At 42.4% G+C, this 16,405-nt stretch overlaps 1 protein-coding gene across 2 annotated transcripts in view; it reads left to right on the top strand.

Annotated features, from left to right (window-relative positions):
- The window catches only part of LOC141791611 (homeobox protein PKNOX2-like), a 142,966-nt gene that overhangs the window by 103,874 nt on the left and 22,687 nt on the right, over nt 1-16,405 (top strand). The gene's annotated exons all lie outside the window — the stretch shown is intronic.

The raw sequence follows: 16,405 nt of genomic DNA, 5'->3' as shown, positions 1-16,405 counted from the left end.
TTGTGTCACTTTTTTTAAAAAGCTCTAAGTATGTATGAAAAGCCATTGTAATTTGGATAAAGTTATTAAAGCAACAAAGGAAACAAGCTGAATATATAAACAAAGCATGCAAACACTCAGTGGTCAGGTCAACTGTACATAGACGGGATATAAAAGACAGTCTGCCCTTCAGATTTATGTCCATAACATCCTGATGTCTGCTTGTTTTCAGAGGGAGTATGGTGTGTATCTCATTTCCAGCATCAAACAGTAAAGACAGAGGAGTGAGTCTGGGTTTACCCTGTGCTTTGGCAGAGCCTGGTTGTTTTTTAAAGATGCAGCACTCTGTATGCTGCATATTATCATTTACTCCCTCCATGGTGGGTCTTTGCTGAAAGCCTCTCTCCTGCTGGTCAGTGCGGGTGTTTTGCATTGAGACTGGATTTAAGGGTTTGTGTGTGTCTTTGTGGGAAGGTTGACATGCCGTCATGCTGACAGTCGCCAATCTGGGAGAGAAACACGGATTCATTATTTAGCCCGGTGTGTGTTTGTGCTTCTGTCTGCACTGGCTGTTGATGCCATGAAGGAGCAGCAGATTTGGAAATGTGTCGTGTTGTACACATCAGGAGGGAGTGTGTTTAATTTCACACGTCACACACGGCGTTATCCTCGTTTGTGCCGGCCAGTATTTGTCTGCCTGTGTAACGCGGCGTAGAGTCTGTTTATCCTCACTGACACAATGCATCAATGCTTCCTCCAGCAGCGTGCGGCTCATCCAGCAGAGCGCCGGCTCGCATGTCTGACGGGCTTAAAGCAGGCCGGGCCTCCTCCATTTAGCGGGTCAGCATGTGTCTGCACTCAGCCGCTGCTCCATGCAGGAAACTGTGTCAAAGCTCAAGTACTTTTATTGGCTGTTTCTTTCAGATACTGGCTTTTATGAGTTTCCTCGCTGCTTGACTTTGGATGAGAAAGGAAGTTGTTTTCCGTTTCTTTGCTCTTTTCTCCTGGAACTTACTTATTTCTGTTATCTGTTCTCAGGGAAATGATTTCACCTCTCTGCTGTCGGAGAATAGCCTCTGGAGACATTCTCTCTGAAATGTACCTTAACTTATTTTCAACTCGTGAAGAGAATAATTTCCTACTGATGAATTCACGTGTGATTTCCTTTTTTTCATCCTTCACTGACCAGTTTATGAAAGGGCGCAACACTGAATTGGTTCCTTGTAGATGTGTTTGCATGCTTTCTGAGTGTGTATACGTTTTACAAACAGGCATGTAAGAAACTAGCTTGCAGCTTCAGGGCAGACATGCATGGTGGAGGAGATAAGGAAAGATCATATATTAGCAAATCCATGGGAATAAACTCCATCATCTTGTGAAGTGAAACCATGAAGTCCGTGGTTGCAGAAACATGCATACAATTACAGTTTACAATTACACAGTTTTTTTTCTTTCTTTTTTTTCAGATCGAAAGTTCAGCATATTTTTAAGAATTATCAGCTCATGCTGTGTCATGTGTCACACTGACATAAAAAAAAATAAACCAGACTCAGTCTGTATTATTTCTGTGCTGGCTGCTCATCTGATCGCTCTCTTTATGAAAACATTCAGGTTAACCACAGACCAAATGATAATGAGATTTTTGAATGTAAGTGTACAAACTTCTCAGTGAAACAAAAATGAACAAAGAAAGAAAAAAGGTACAAGAAACCTGCTTTGCTGAGATACACAGAAAGCATGTGACAGCGTTCATATATGATGGAGGAACTCTGGGCCAACAAGGTACTCATGACCTGGTGCTGATGACCCAGAATGCAGCAGCACGTCTGGTCTGTAACCAGCCCACAACAGCACATTTCACCCTGCTGTTCATCTCTCTTCACCGGCTTCCAGTAGCAGCTTCAAATTCAAAGCTCTTCTTCTGACTTACAAAACATTGAAGAGAACAGCTCCTTCCTACCTGGGGTCCCTCATCCAGGTCTACACTCCTTCTGGTCCTCTACGCTCTGCCTGTGAAAGACGCCTGGTGCTCCCAGCCCAGCGTGGCTCCAAATCTCTAGCCAGACTCTTCTCCTCTGTTGTTCCCAAATGGTGAATGAATTACCTAACTCTATACGATCCACAGAGTCCCTTTCTACTTTCAGAGATGTCTGAAAACTCATCTGTCCAGGGAACACTTAGAGCTTTGATCTGAGCCTTCTCCTCTTTGTCCTCAGGGGGAGACAGAGTCAGAAGGTCTCAGACCCAGCTCTTAGTGAATCTTTAGGACTGTCTAAATTCTTGCTAGTGTTGTACATCCCTTTGGAAAAAGCATCTGCTAAAATACAGGGCTGAGCATCAGTCAAAACTTTCCAACACCTGTACCATTACTCATACCTTGTAGTTCCTAATGTTACACCTGACCAAAATGTGGCCCTATGGGGCCATTAACAATCGCCGAAAGACCCAAGTAAGATATTAAAACACACCTTAAACCGCTATGAGTGGGATTCGTTAATAAAACACCCAAAAATAATTAAACAACGCTAAACAGAAATCCCCAAGGAGAAGCAGCAAGGCAGCCGACCCAGCTGTTAGCAGCAGTGAGCTTTTGAAAGCTGAGTCCAGGTGAGCCTGGTTGATCATCAGCAGCCTCACCTGGAAACAAGGAGAAAGAGACAGGGAACACACAGGAAACACACAGCCGTAACACTAAACAATAATCCTTTGGATACCAGTTTCATGATATCATTTTTAAACAAGAAGAAAACAACATTACACATTAGACTACAAATCTTGACTTTTATTTTTAAGCTTTGGTATTTTTCCACTGCAAAAAGTTCTTTTTTTCTTTTTTTTACATGAAAAAAATAAAACTTGCTTTTTCTCAAATCGCAAAATAAAACCCCTCCTCCTTTATCTGGGCTTGGGACCGGGAAATTTGACCCAAAAGAGACAAACATAAGCACGATTTATTTGCCTGCCGTGGCCTGCTCTTGCTGCAGCCTGGAGAGACTGCTGTGAAGCAGGGAGGACTGTCTGCCTGTCAGTGTCTGTGCTGCTCATTGAGAGTGGAGATCAATACGTGCTTTCATGTCAGTCTCCAAACTCCAGAAAAATCTCTAGATTTTCTGCCAGTCACTTTTTTGTAAAAAGAAAAAGGCATTATAGGGCTCTGAAAAGTTGCCAAATATGGCAACAAAGTTGCAAAGTTGGCAACCACATCAAGCTCTGAATATTCATGGTTTAGTTAGAGCGCACAGAATTCAGACAAACTCCAGCTTTTAAATCTTTATTGTATACTTCCTCCTTTAAACCATGATTTCATCATTGATTTGATATTTAACTCCTAGAAGCCTTAAATGTATTTATTAATTTATTAAAGCCTGAACCTCTCAGACCGAGCCGTGAGTGGAGGTCTTAAAGGGTCTGCGTCAGTGTCAGGAGTGTGTGGCAGGGGATACAGGCAAACCTTGGTGTTGTTAGGAGAAAAACGTCATTTTCATGGTGATATCTATTTCCAGCAACAGCTGTCTAAAACATCTGTCCATTCATCTTTTGGGTGTGGTTTCCAGTTTGATAGACAGGATTTACTCTTATTGCATGCTTCACATGCATGTCTGAAAAATGACACATTCAGTGTCCAAAAAACAAACAAAGAACACATACTGCCTGGGTTTTCCAATCTGAAGGATTTTCATCGAGGTGAGGACATATTGCATGATTGAAAAAAGCTCTACCAGCTTCCACACATGGATCATAAGGAGAACATACAGGATCCCATTTTAGAGCTCTGGGTCACAGACCGAGCTGAGAGCTGGATGTTTGCTGAGGTTTGGTTCTGTTTTTGTAACATTACCAGAAACACTGCATAGATTAAACCTGCTCTTTAAAGTGGTCACTAAATGTGAAGCTCTGAGGTTTGAAATGTTCTCCCTCGTTGCGTCACTCTCCCCTGTAAGGAGCAGGTTTCTGATCCCTCTGTTGGAGGAAAAGTGCGGGTTGTTCTGGCTCCCTATCTGAATTCCAAGCAGGGAGCTGGATGTGGTTTTTGTTGGGAGAGAAGTTGTAAAACCAAAGAGTGGATGGGGCTTTTTGGTTGGGAGGCCTCAGAGAAACAAAACCCCCAGTGAAGTTCAGGACCAGACACGAGAATGAAAAGGGGAGTTTGAAAAGTAGAGAAAAGTAGACAGGATTTATTCAGATAGTGCCTGGGGTACTTTGTGTGTGAGTGTGTGTGGGTGTGTGTGTGAGAGTGTGTATTTGTACCCCAACCCTACATACAGACACCCTTACACAGGGTGTGCTTCAGACACGTAGCCTGGGGAAACGGGGGCCTTGTCGGGAGCAAACGCAGCAAGACTCCAGCACAGACTGGCTTCTAACATACAGGGTACAGCAGGCCTGATTAGGCTGCTGAACAGCAGGGGCACGCTGTGTGTGTGTGTGTGTGTGTGTGTGTGTGTGTGTGTGTGTGTGTGTGTGTGTGTGTGTGTGTGTGTGTGTGTGTGTGTGTGTGTTTGTGGTGGGGGGTTCACTCTCTTTTCGTTCAAATATTCACGTAAACACATACCTTCAGCCCCCCCTCGCTCCCCTTGGTGGCCTGACAGATGACTGTGAGAGCAGACAAACACGTCCCGCTCTGAAGACAGCCATGCTGCTTTGATTGGAGCTGCTTTTCATGCACGTGTCTGTGACTGTTCAACGTTTGGAGGGAAAACAGGACTTCTGATTGGCTAGAGTTTGACCAGCAGTCCTGGTCAGATACTGAAAATAATCAGAAAGTCACTCTGTGACCTGTGGCCGTGAATGGATGAACTATACATTTACAAGAATAAGGGGGGCCAATGAAAACATTAAAGCTATTGTCAGAGTGAACTCATTCATGCATTCTTTTATGCATTAATTTATCCATGAATACATGTGTTAATTATTCTTTTTTTTAAATTATGCATATTTTATTACCTTTTATTTATTCATTGGTTCATTCATACAGTCCAACATCCATTCACCATTCATTTATCAAATCATTTACTTGAACATTATTTGTTTTCTGTATTCATTAATACATTCAATCTGTCATGTATTCATCAAGTTTCATCAATCTTCATTTTTCCATGTGTTCCTTTATCTATTAATTTGTTTGTTCATGGGATCATTTACCCTGGTGTTCAAACATTTACTCATCCCTGTACTCATGAATACATTCCATTTTTTTTTCATCCTAAATTTTAATTCATTCATTTCCACATTCATTCATGCACTCATCCATTCTGTTATGCACATGTTCATTTATTCATTCTTTAAAAACATGCATGCATTCACCATTCATACACGCATGTATTCACCCATTCATGCTTTTGTTGTTGAAATGTAAAAAATGAAAAGAATAAATAAATTAAACTGAGTAATGAAGTTTAGATGTGCTCAGCAGTGAGGTCACATATCTGCAGCTCACGTCCAGTGTGAGGTCCTTTCACTGTGCCGTGGACTCATGAGTTCATTGCTGCCTTAAAGATAATGTTGTCTGATATCAACAAGAAGGGATGGCTTGGTGTGATTCACTGCGTGCAGTACCGTCAACTAACAGAGGGTGCGCTGCCTTAACTTAGCCAGCTGCTGAATTTAGAGAAATAGGCTTTGGAAGAAGACCAGGGAAAAGAAAACAGAGATTATATGGAGAAAAATGTTGTTCATGAATGATTAATAGAAGCCAAGGTAGTGTTAGCAGAGTTAGCATCCACAAGTTAAGCCACACATAGAGCAGGTACATCATCTGGCTCGGCTCAAATAGGTCAGACCCCCCCGGCCATTCCAGATGAGTGTTCAAACCTAATACTCCTTGTAGAAATATTTCACACATCTGATTGCTGTGGTGATTTGAAGCTACCATTTGGCTGTCTTGTATTCAGGTCTTCTTTTTTTCTGAAAAGTTTCATTTTCATTAGTTATATGAGGTTAAAAACGAGGCTTTACATCATGTTTAACGATGATTGACAGCTGCCGTTCTTGTGTATTTTTTTCATGGATTGTAAAATATGTGGGGAGGTAGAGTCAGGAAGTGATAAGACTCTTAAAAGAAAAAAATAGTCATTATTTTTGTCACCCCACTCCACTCAGATTCTTCTAGAATCCCTCACAGTCCTTCCTGTGCAGTCTCTGGCTGCACAACTGCTGCCAACGGCTGCGCCTGTGACGGAGGAATTTTGACTTTAAAACCGTAAAATGGTAAATGGCAGAGCCACACTGTCCACTTTGTATATAGTCTATGAGCAGGTAGAGCAAATCTTCCCACCCTGGACTTGGAGCTCTCCTCTGTAGATGTAAAATGCTGTGTGGTTGAATCGTCAGACTAGTTTTTGAATGTCTAAGTATTTACAAAGGAGATGATCCCTGAAGTCCAGCCTCACATGAACAATCTGGTAAATTTGACATTAAGTTGTTTGATGTAGCTAGAGGATGCTGAAGGCAGGGCATGTGCTACTTTTAAAGTGTATTACTTTCTGATCCAACAACAAACTGGAGCTGCATCTTACTCCCTCCTCCATCCTGTACGGACTATAAAGCAGCTGCCTCTGCTCTGCCGAGTCCCTCACCTTCATGTTTAAGTCATCACGTCTCCCTGCTGGCCTCTGATTCTGCGTTTTGGGCTTTTGGTTGGTGACCCAGCACGGTGCAGTGCTGGAGGGTGGGGACCGTGCTGACTCCACTCTCTGGCCGTCCTGTAAATCGTTCTTTTATGGCCCCTGTAATGATCCCCCAGTCGGCAATCTCCACTCCGCCGCACTGCAGATAGAACCTGCCGCTTCTGGCAGCCCACACGGGGGGGGACTCAGGATGGTGGCAGGAGGTAGGGGGAAACTGGAAAACACACATTGCATGACCATGCAGTACCCCCAGCGCGCACACACACACACACACACACACACACACACACACACACACACACACACACACACACTTTGCACACTCGGCACACTGACACATGCAGCTATGTTCACGTTCATAAAAATGCATGCTTTTTCACACCCCATCTACCTTAATCCCAACTTCCTGTGTAAAGGTCAGGGGAAGCGCCAAAGGGTGGTGTTTTTAACACACTTTGAGTTTGGAGGTCCAACTGTGCACACTGGTACACCATCTAGGAGAGACGTCTCCTCGTGCAGACCCTGATTGCCTTTGTGGCTCTTAACTTTGACATTATTTCCTCCAAATCTGCACAGCAACAATGACAGATCAGGTTTAAAGCTCTGTGAGCTCTGTGATTGCACACAGGAACTACATTTAACTTAAAACATCTGAGCATTGTGATCTGTTCATGCTGAGGAGCAAACATGGAGCATTTTTTAGTTCATTTGGGCTTTTAACTGGAGCTGATTGTGGTGAAATGATTATGTTAGCCTATTCATAATGTTACATATGCTGCACTGAGTCTGCAGAGCTTGGTTAAAGGGTGTATCAGTAGTGTTGGGTGATTTTATGGAGCTTCATGTGGTAGTTTTCATCCTTTTAACAGTATCTTAAACAAAAAGTATCAAAGCATTTAGTGTTTTTTGTGTTTTTACTCTGTTTGGTTCTTTTTTCAGTGTGTTAATTGGATTAGTTAAAGAAGAGGTATTCGGCTTTCCCATTTTAAACATAGAAATAGAAAATACTTTATTTATCCCAAAGGGGAAATTCAGAAGTCACCGCAGCATTTAAGAAAACAAAAGTAAGAAAGAGTATAGAAAGTGCAAAAAGGTCCACAAGAAAATAGATGACGACATCCTGCCACGACATCCAGGACTGAGCCTCCCCAGCAGTCTGTTCAGTCTCTGTCTCCTGGATCCTGTCTGCTCACAGCAGGTGAAGCTCCTCCAATGTGGGGCTGGCGTCCGATGTCAGCTCCGTCAGCCACGTCCGTGAACAGCACGATGCCACTGGGCTAGCACGGCTAGCTCGTCCATCCCACCGGAGATAGATCCCACATTCCCAACAACGATGGATGGAAGGACAGGTCCACGTCGTCACCTCCCAGCTCACACCAGAAAAAAATTACAAGAAACGGACAAAGACGAGAGAGCTGCTGCAACAGGCAGCTACTTGGGCAGCGCCTGGCAACGGAAGAGATGAACATGGGTAAACATGGATATGAAATAACAAAACTGGATGTTCAGACTAAACGTGCAGATTTTTAAACCACTGCATATTCATTTGCTGTAGAAATCCCTGAATCTGTCTGCGAACTGATCAAAACGCTTAGAACTAAAACTGTTACAAGATCTTCACAAGACTTGCTGAAATGATGATGTCATCACATGAGGATCTCCTGGATCAATGAACTTTAACAGGCGGCCCAGGGGTGAAACCCAGCCCACCAAAGCCTTCCACGGAGCTTAGTGAAGTGAAAAAACTACTTCACTTAATTTATGGCTTTTAAATCAAATGGAAATACCTTCCTCTGAAAAGTAGCTGGCGCCATAGCCTGCCTTGAGTCAAAAACAGTGACAAACTAGGAGCATTCATGGACACACTTGACCTCTCCTGTTCGGTTCATTATTCTGTTTGCACGATAACATGGTCATTCCAAAGTAGAAATGTCTCTCTGACTGTTCAGCATGCGACTCCTTGAAGCTGCCATGCTTTGTGTCATGTGTCAAAGATGCAGTTGTTATGGTGAGAAGGAGGCAGAGGTGCAATGACAGACGAGGGATCAAGAGAATCTCCTGCGTGTGTTAACATGTGTGGACTGTCAGAAACACTACCTGGTAACAGACCATCTTCATTTTATTTCACGAGCAGATCTTCTGGTTTAGCTCTCAGCATTCATCTTTTCACATCTGTCCTCCCAAATCAGCAGTGTGTTTACTCGCCTCCTCCACCAAGACCTCCAGCTCCATGGCCTCAAACTTCATTTTTCCTTTACAGTCACTCTGCTCTCCCAAAGCCTCCATGGTGGCAGCAGGTAGCACACGCTAAATCCTCATTTAAAGAGGGCGGTTTGCTCTTGTTATCAATTGCGCATGCAGTCTTTGTAAATCACCTGCAACACGCCCACTAATATCACATACACATTTTTAGCCCATTTTAGCGCAACTTTTGAACGCTTGCTATTTGGGATCTTTGTGGATTAGGCCTAATAACAGAGAAATTCTTAAACTTTAAATATATTCAGAAGGCCATTTTCCTGACAGGGCTCACCACAGCCCACCATGCCTCATCTGACTGTGATGTCATGGAGGGGTGGGCCTCAAACACCAAGGTCTGCCCATAGCTTTGACCCTGACAGGCTCCCAGACAGCCGGCCAATCAGAGAGAAGGAGATTTGTGGAGACAGCAGCTGAAATCAGTTAGCTACAGATAGGTGAACTTCCCATGCTCCTTCAGTATCAGTGGCTCACATGCTCAACTGTATGAAGAAACAGCTTTTGTTGTGGTTATAGAAACTTCAGGATTGTAAAAAAAAAAAAAAAAAAAAAAAAGCTCAAATAGGAAAAAAAGGAAAATAACTTCTCTCAAACTCCTCCTTCAGCTCTTAAATTCAACAGCACATCTTAACAAGACAGAGAACAACACCTCCAGCATCATATTTCATATTTTCTATATTTGAAGTGAAACGAGTCAACAGTCTGCCACAGAAAGTGGATGCTGAAGGGGAGATTCATCAGCTTAATACAGATTATAGGAACATCAGTGTGTATCAGTTAGAGGGTGTTTCTGTGGCGTGTAAACATCACACAGATTATCACCTTTAATCACTGGGTTTGATTGTTTTCAGCTCAGGTTTTTCTGTCATAGACACACAGAGCTCTGTTTACCAGTCAATAAAGATGTCATGTACTGTAACCCTACCCACAATGCCCCAGGGTTGTTAAGCAGCACAGTGGCACGTCTTCTTGACAACAGATGAGTTAGTGTTTACAAGTTTACGTCTTCATGTTGTTGAAAACACAAGTCACGACTCGCACACTGTGGATTTGTTGACACTAGTGGGCTGACACGTCTTCTTCTTCTGTGTTTACAGACACTTAGATTCAAACAGGGAGAAAAAAGTGAAATATTCTCAGCCCACTGGCAGAATGAAGCTCTTTCTATCACAGAAATAACACAGAGGCTGAATGTTGGGGTAAAGAACTTGTTAAGACACCATCTGCAGAGCTGAGAGTCCCCCTGCTTCCACGTCTCCTCAACCCCCACCCAAACCCCCCCACCACCAGCAGACATGAAACAGACAAGGCTGGGGCTCTCCACTCCGCACATGACTCTCCTGCTTAGTATTCGAGCCACGTCTGGCTGAGGGAGCAGCATTAAATTGGGATCAGGCAGATTAGAGTATAATATAGACGACTATTAAAGGCTGCAAATGAGAGCCATGGGTTAGAGCCTGAGCAGGGGCCCACTCTGCCTCCCTGTCAGCGCTGTGCCTGCAATGTTTCCTCACACACACATGCACACACACACACACACACACACACACACATGGGCAATGGTCACAACAATGACACATTTGGGAAATAAAAAGTGAAATATATGGACATTCAGGAAGCAGGCATGAAGTAAACACATACCATTGGAGGATGAATCAGGATTAAACCCTAGCCTTAGCCCTGTGTCCCTGAGTGTACCTGATTGCATACATGAGTTTTAAAGACCTCTATCTCATCAACATGATACATAGTTTTCTTCAAAACGTGCTAAAATAATGTTAAATGAATATGCTACCACCTGAAGGATTATCATTCCACTACAGGAAGCTAAAGTTGTGTTTTGGCCCTTTTCAAAATGACTGCTCTCATGAAATCACAAGTATTTACTTATACATTCGCCAAAACTGCCCAATTTATCAAATGTGATACAAGAAATAAATCAGATTTCTGGATTTTTTTAAAAGGAGAAATAAACATCTCAGTTTCAGAAAAGAAAATAATTTTCTGGGTATTTTCTGGGTATTTTGTCAAGGGGTCAGGCTTTACGGGGTTCATTTGTTTTCAAGCTTTGGATTTCAAAACCATCAGAGTCCTGGTTCCTCCAGAAGATTCCTTCAACCAGCAGCTTATATACTAACCAACATAGTGCTCTGCTTAACATTGCTGCACTAAAACTATTTTACCACCTGGGAGCAAAGGCTGGTGATGCTAGCTCTGCTAACGTTAGCCTAGTCCACCCGTGGACTCTGTGACCCTGTGTTCCGCTGTTAAATAGGTTATGCTCAATTCTTTGTCTTTTCTTTGCTCTACATGTGTAAGCCCTCTTTGTTTGTCATGACTCTCATCTGACACAATACTGGTGAACTCCTGGTTCATGCTTCATTCGTCCACAGGGTCCGCGTGAGGACAAATGATAGCGTTTTAGCAGCCTTGCTCCCCTCGTTTTCATGTGGAAAACTTCCGCGTCCTGCATCTCTGAAAATTGCTAACCTCTGCACAGAGAGGCAGATTCAGTGTGTTTCATGAGGAGTCGGGGGGGGGTCACTCTGCAGACAGTAGGAGCAACAGGGATGGAGACAGTAGAGATTTGTTTTGCAGTGAGAAGTGTTAAGGGTTTCAGCTCAGGATGGCGCTCCAGGTACCGTAGGTAATCCTGGAGTCTGTGCTCAGGTATTCAGGTATTCAGGTTTTCAGGAAGGCTGTGTTGACAACAAATGCTGATCCAGAGGGTGTGTATTTGTGTTCAAAGTGATGCAGCTACATGTTAATGTTATTGTCTGTATCTGTATCTGGGGGATGGTGTAGCTCAGTGATAGAGTTGCTTATCTCATGGGCAGAAGGTCTGGGGCTCAATCCCAGGTCTCATGTCCACATGCCAAAGTGTCCTTGGGCAAGACACTTAACCTTGAACTTTCCCATTGCTGTGCTATCTGTGTGTGAACAGGGGTCTGTTTCACAAAGCAGATTTAATAAACTCTGAGTCTAATACTGAACTCTGAGTTGATCTACTTTGAGACAGTAAACTCTGAGTTTTTGTTTTCAGAACAGCTGACTTGAGTTTGTTGAATCAACTCAGAGTAGTTTCACCTGGAGTTGTACCTGAACTGTGTGCAGCCCAACCATAAAAAACCATCATCAATGGAGCCCAGATTCAATGACAGACCATGACAGCAGGAGAAGAGATGTGTTTTTTACACCAACTGAAGAGAGGGAGACAGCATGGGAGAGGATTGCTGCCCGGGTCAATATGTTAGTATAACTAGTCCTTTGCAATCTCATGGGGCTGAAGCACATTTGGCAGCAGCTAAGAAAGAAATATAGAAACATTGTTCATGCAGGTAAAATCTCAGCATCATCTCATGGAGGGTTCCTCATTTTTAACATGCTTCACATTGTAGAGTAAATATTAAGTGGCTGTTTGACTATAAATAATGCTGTTTTCACACACATAAATGGCTTTCTCATCAACATCATGTTCTGTTAAATAACTAAGCTCAGTTAAACTAACACAGACTTCTACTCAGCCAACAGGAAGAAAGGGAAAACCACAAAGGCAGGTAAAAGCTGTTTCATGGTGGGGCATGCGTTCAGCTGCCAGTCACCTTGGGAAGTGAGTGCATGATTGAGAGTGATGTTTCAAATGTAAGGACGGATGAAGTTGTGTATGTAAATAATTGACTGAGACGTGAAACGGTACCACTCAATAAGGTAACTGTCTGAAATTGTGAGTACATCTATGCACAGTCTGATGATCAACTCCTGACTTCTCTGTGCAGTAATGCTACACCTTTATCCTCAGGATTGTTGACAAAAGGATGTCAGTGAAAAAGGTCGATAGCACACACTGTGCCCGATGAACTACTGACTGATTTTTTGATGACAGACGTCTAAACAAATCTACATCAAAACTGGCTGCTGACTGAATGAATGAATGAGGAAATGAAATGGTGTGTGGCTCTGAAAGAGGGCAGAGACAGAGAAAAACTCAAAGTTCATTTAGAAAAACCTGCTCTGGACCAGGTTAGATCCAGAGACTCAGTTGCCAGAGCAACAGACACAGAGTTTTAGTTACACCTCTTTGTGAAACAGGCTTGAGTTAACTCTCTTCCTCAGATTTGATTAACTTCCCTCTGATCAACCTGGAGTTTCCCCTATTTCAGAGTTAACAGACTCTGAGTTTTCATTAAACCTGCTTTGTGAAACAGACTGCAGGTTAATGCTGGTGATGCAGAGCTGTCCGTGATGCTGACTCCACAGTCAGGATGTTACAGTATCCAAGACTCTGTCAGGCACTAATCACTGACTCAGTCCTCAGACTGTTTGCATGTGACCTGTCAGTCTAATCGTTTTGTAAGTCTCTATGAGTTTTTTTATTTTTTATTTTTCTATCTCATCATGCTGATTGTCTTTGCCCAACTACAAAAACCAAGTATGTGTGCAGGTACTTTCTTCTTCTGCTGGGAACATGCCAACAGAGACGTTGTGTGTTCCTTTGTTCACCAAGTTTTACTTTCCTTGTTCATCAAAATGGTTCAAATTAAGATTGTGCTTTAAAAGTCTTATCATGGGTTTGAATGTTCAGATTTCTTTTTCTTCTCTCTGTGAAGCCAGAGTAGTTCAGTCCACTGTAAATACTGAAACAAGAGACCAGCTCACATCCAACACTGTGAATTATTCTGCACTTGCCAAGTTTTACTTTCTTCAGTTTGGACGTTGTAGTATGGGCTCAGATTTCTTTCACTAAATGTAATTTGGAGTGTTATATTTAATCCAAAAGTCATGATCCAAAATTGAATTTCATGTTTTGAAGGTAAATTTGTTTGGCTTGAAATTGTACGTAACAACTTGAAAAATTAACTCTCTATATTTCTTAGTTTAAAACAACATAAAAATTCAGGTTCAGTCCGCAAAATTCAGATTTAGTTTTAAAATTCATTCAACTTGGAGTGTCGCGTCCAGTAGGCTCTGCCTGTGAGGAAGACTAATCGAGCTGGTTCAGGTTTTATCAGGTTTGCTTTAAAATTAACGATACATTCGCGTTTTTTTTTTGTTCAAGCACGCTTTCCATGTCATTTCACAACCACAGAAATCAGTTTGTTTTCGTAGTATGTCAAAAAGGTTATCTCACTTTCCTCTGAAACACTTTGGGACCAACCAATGACTGGGTCACAATTATCATGACTAGTCAGCTAGTTAAAATGATCACTTATAAAAGATAACATCTCCCAGACTTCATAACTACCACACATCAGTTTGAATTTATCTGTGTGGTATGAAGTGTGGGAAATGTCTTTCAGATTAAGTTTTTAGTTGCACAAATCTCAGCTCATATGCTATATATACAAATTTAGTAACATCTTTTATTATCTTTGAGTTCAAGGTGTAATTTTGAATTAAGTATGAGCAGTATATTTTGTCTCATATCATCAGGGGAACCTAAAGTCCAGTAAAAGACCTGTTTGATGAGCCTAGCTGTTCATCCCATCTGAATGAGACAGTGGTCTGTACAGAGTTCTCATCACATCTGTGTGTGTGTGTGTGTGTGTGTGTGTGTGTGTGTGTGTGTGTGTGTGTGTGTGTGTGTGTGTGTGTGTGTGTGTGTGTGTGTGTGTGTGTGTGTGTGTGTGTGTGTGTGTGAATAAACAATAGAGTCTAAATTTTATAGAGGCAGAGATTCCCTTACCAAAATGTCTCTCGGGAACAAATGTCAAAAATAATATTTGTAAAAAGATGTGATGAAATTAGAGGAGTGGGTGAGCTGCTCTTTTTGGTGGCATAGCTGTTAAAAGGCGAAAGACTTCCTCCCGCTCAATAACTGGTCATGCAGTACATTTCGCAGCACGCCATGGACCACCACACCGTGTGTGTGGTGGATCTTATACCAGTGACACCCCCTAAAGCAGACAGTGGAGGTGACTCCGTGCAGACTGCTTCTGTTACTCCACCGTGTCGTTTCAACTTAAAGACCCGACTCTGATCTCAGGCTGAAGCGTGTCCATATGTTCAGCTCCTCCTTTGGGGAAAGAAGCAGATCTGCTGACCTGTTCAAATACTGCCAGGAGGGAGACGGTTTCTTAAAGAGACAGTGAGAAGTCTCAAAACAACAAAGTTAACCGATGGATCTGTATTTCCAAGGAGCGTGTCGACATGTGTAAACACAAGACTGGAGCATGTTTACTCTTATATACTATTTATTGTCATCAAAGGGCATGTATGTATGTTTTACAAAAATAGGTTGTTTTGATATTAAGCTGAGCTCAAAACAATCAAACCCAGTGATCAAAGGTGAAAATCTGTGATGTTTACATGTCACAGAAACACCTCCTAACTGAGATTAACTTAGACACACTGATGTTCTTATAATCTGATTTAAACTGCTGTATTTTCCCTCCAGTATCCACTTTGTGTTACAGAGTGTTTGTTGACTCGTTTCTCTTCAAATATAAAGAATATGGAATACGATGCTGAACCCTTAAGTTTCCATAACGGCCACAAAAGCTGTTCTTTTTCAAGATCAGCATGTAAGTCTAGGATACTAAAAGAGCACGGAAGTTGCATTTCTAAAAAATACCACACTGGTGACAGAGGCTGGTATGAAAAGTGCCTTTCAGTTTTGAAGAGGGTTATTTTTCTCTCACCAGTGTTTCAGAAAACCCTCACTCAGCCTCTGACAACCTTTCTTATAGCTGCTGTCTCTTTAAGGCTTCCCACTCCACAAACCCCCCTCCCCCTCACTGGCCAACCCTTCTGAGGGACTGAGCAGACCTTAGGCAGACCTTGGTGTCTGAGGCCCACATGTCACAGGAGGAGATCCTGTAGCCCCATTTCCACCCGCAGGTCCAGTATGGGTCAGCACAGCTAACCACACTCATCTGGAAGGCAGCGTGTCAGCTGGATACAAATACACTGTAAATACACCGTTCAAAACCTTCATGATCAGTGCCCCCCTCACTGTCTGATCAGACATCAGTGATGGAACAGGCTTATTTTGATCAGATATGCTGTTTTTGTTTGTTTTCAGATAGAGCTGATTGATGTGGCCTAAAACCAATATCTCCATATTTCTAAGCTATGTTGGGATTCACAAAACACATCGCAATATTCTCATTTCTCCTCTAAATTAAAATATAAATGTTAAATTCAACCCTTTGATGCATAAAATGACACCAATATAAAGATTCAAGCAGACCCTTTGATTGTATATCAAAAATTGCATTTGCAAACATGCGATTGCTGAGATATGCAGCAAACTTTGTCCCTCCTCTCCTTAAACAAATACATGCATGAGCAGGGGAGTTTCCTGGGCGGGCGGGGAGTGTGCTACTGGTTGTGACCGGAAATCCAGCAGAAATTAAAGGAAGTGAAACTCAATGAGAATTGGACAGTTTTAAACATTTACATGACAATTTGTTTTCTATGGTCGCAACATAATCATTTCATGCATCTCATGAATGCTGAATATATTGATACATCCCTCACCTTGATTTCAGATGTGACAGACTTTTGACCGCTGAAAGAAAGCTGAAATTAAACATATCACA

The sequence above is a fragment of the Halichoeres trimaculatus genome, unplaced genomic scaffold (genome assembly GCF_033239565.1).
Source record: "Halichoeres trimaculatus isolate MK-OKI-2021-1 unplaced genomic scaffold, fHalTri1.1 fHalTri1_scaffold_6, whole genome shotgun sequence".
Classification (NCBI taxonomy): domain Eukaryota; kingdom Metazoa; phylum Chordata; class Actinopteri; order Labriformes; family Labridae; genus Halichoeres; species Halichoeres trimaculatus.
Note: the sequence above shows the minus strand (reverse complement) of the source record. Positions and strands in the feature narration are given on the sequence as shown.